This window comes from Salvelinus sp. IW2-2015, unplaced genomic scaffold, assembly GCF_002910315.2.
Source record: "Salvelinus sp. IW2-2015 unplaced genomic scaffold, ASM291031v2 Un_scaffold2364, whole genome shotgun sequence".
NCBI classification, from domain to species: domain Eukaryota; kingdom Metazoa; phylum Chordata; class Actinopteri; order Salmoniformes; family Salmonidae; genus Salvelinus; species Salvelinus sp. IW2-2015.
In genome coordinates, this window is record NW_019943689.1 from 185,562 (window position 1) to 188,061 (window position 2,500).

A 2,500-nucleotide genomic window follows, 5' to 3' on the forward strand; every position below is an offset into this window, starting at 1 on the left:
TTTCAATATATCCATATAATTTTCCTACCTCATGGATCAATCTTTTTGTGAAGTGCACAGTCCCTCCTGCAGCAAAGCACGCCCAGAACATGATGCTGCCACCCCGTGCTTCATGGTTGGTGGATGTGTTCTTTCGGCTTGCAACCTCCCTCTTTTCCCTCCAAACATAACGATGGTCATTATGGCCAAACATTGTGGAAGGCTACCCGACACATTTGACCCAAGTTAAACAATTTAAAAGCAATGCTACCAAATACTAATTGAGTGTATGTAAACTTCTGACACACTGGGAATGTGATGAAAGAAATAAAAGCTTAAATAAATCATTCTCTATGCTATTATTCTGACATTTCACATTCTTAAAATAAAGTGGTGATCCTAACTGACCTAAGACAGGGAATTTTTACTAGGATTAAATCTCAGGAATTGTGAAAAACTGAGTTTAAATGTATTTGGCTAAGGTGTATGTAAACTTCCGACTTCAACTGTACATGTAAACAGGGCTGAGTACTTATGGTAATATAATAGTGGTAATATATACATGTAAACAGGAGTACTAGTGACCAGTAGCAAGATAAATAGATAGTTACTAATATATACATGATAACAGGAGGAATAGTGACCAGTAGTGTAATGGAGTGAACTATCTCATCAATAATAATGACAATCATGACAACGCAAAGACCATCAATAACCTACAGAATTTGAGACAAACACATGCAGTATTAATTCATGGAACGCCTTGATTGGCCAGTGAGTGACCACGCCCTCTCGTCAAAACCTACACGTTGTTTAGTCATCAAAAACCCCATCCTCTTTCACGCCACCGCCAGCCATTTGCGCTCATAATAACCGCTGTGAAAAATAGCTAAAAAGATATTTGTGGACGCACCTCGCTGGACATATAGCGCTACCGCCAGCGATAAGATTCACCATTAAGTTAGTTTGGTTCGTACACAACGTACTAACAGTAATCATATGATGTGACCCTGATGACTGATGGGCTCTACACATCTCAACCTATATTCACTTAAAGGTACGATCCGGGAATCTGTACAATGGTCCTTTTTTTAAATTCATGATGACTGACTGCCAGTCCGTATATCTAGAGAACTGTGTGAATCTACCAGGGTTTATATTCCCCCCCCTCCCCCCACAAATTCAGGTGGCGGGGCTGTCATATTTCTGAAATATAAAAATCACAGATTGTAGCTTTACAGGTTCATATTTAATAAGGCCCTGGTAACTGCTCTCTCCACTTCAGATTGAAGTTTCCGTGACGACGTCCACGAAGGGGTCCGAGTGCCATATATTTGCCGTTAATATGCTCCTTTTTTTTTTACCGATTGTGTACGGTGAATTTGCATAGTTTGTCCTTTGTTGATTTATTGGCGTAGCAGGAGATAATGTGTCGGCATGACAGTCGGCTCACATAGAAGGCCTTTTTATATGATAATGCCGCCTCAGGGTTTTTAATAGAACGGAGGAATGTAATGGTCTGGTATAATTTCCCCATAAAGGTTTACATAGCTCCCTCATCTCTCTGTATCCCCCGTTCTCCCCCCCCCCGCATAGCACCCTCTCTCTCCCCCAGTCATCCCCCCACATAGCTCTCTCTTTTCTCTTCTCCTCTCTCCTCCCTTACATATTCTCTCTCCTTCTCCTCTCTCTCTCCCACATAGCTTCCCCTCTCTTCTCCTCTCTCTCTCCCACCATAGCTTCCCCTCCCTTCTCCTCTCTGCCCACATAGCTTCCCTCCCTTCTCTCTCTCCCCCACATAGCTTCCCTCCCTTCTCCTCTCTCCCCACATAGCTTCCCCTCCCTTTCTCCTCTCTCTCCCACATAGCTTCCCCTCTCTTCTCCTCTCTCTCTCCCACATAGCTTCCCCTCCCTTCTCCTCTCTGCCCACATAGCTTCCCCTCCCTTCCCCTCTCTCTCCACATAGCTTCCCCTCTCTTCTCCCCTCTCTGCCCACATAGCTTCCCTCCCTTCTCCTCTCTCCCCCACATAGCTTCCCTCTCTTCTCCTCTCTCCCCCACATAGCTTCCCCTCCCTTCTCCTCTCTCTCCCACATAGCTTCCCCTCTCTTTCCTCTCTCTCTCCCCACATAGCTTCCCCTCCCTTCTCCTCTCTCCCACATAGCTTCCCTCTCTTTCTCCCCTCTCTGCCCCACATAGCTTCCCTCCTCTCCTCTTCTCCCCCACATAGCTTCCCCTCTCTTCTCCTCTCTCCCCCACATAGCTTCCCTCCCTTCTCCTCTCTCTCCCACATAGCTTCCCCTCTCTTCTCCTCTCTCTCTCCCACATAGCTTCCCCTCCCTTCTCCTCTCTTCCCACATAGCTTCCCTCCCTTCTCATCTCTCCCCCACATAGCTTCCCTCCCTTCTCCTCTCTCCCCCACATAGCTCCCCTCCCTTCTCCTCTCTCTCCCACATAGCTTCCCCTCTCTTCTCCCCTCTCTCCCCCACCTAGCTTCCCTTCCTCTCCTCTCTCCCCCACAT

At 46.7% G+C, this 2,500-nt stretch overlaps 1 protein-coding gene across 1 annotated transcript in view; it reads left to right on the top strand.

The window, feature by feature from the left end:
- The window catches only part of LOC112073780 (anthrax toxin receptor 2), a 60,155-nt gene that overhangs the window by 42,299 nt on the left and 15,356 nt on the right, over positions 1-2,500 (top strand). The window lies entirely within an intron of this gene.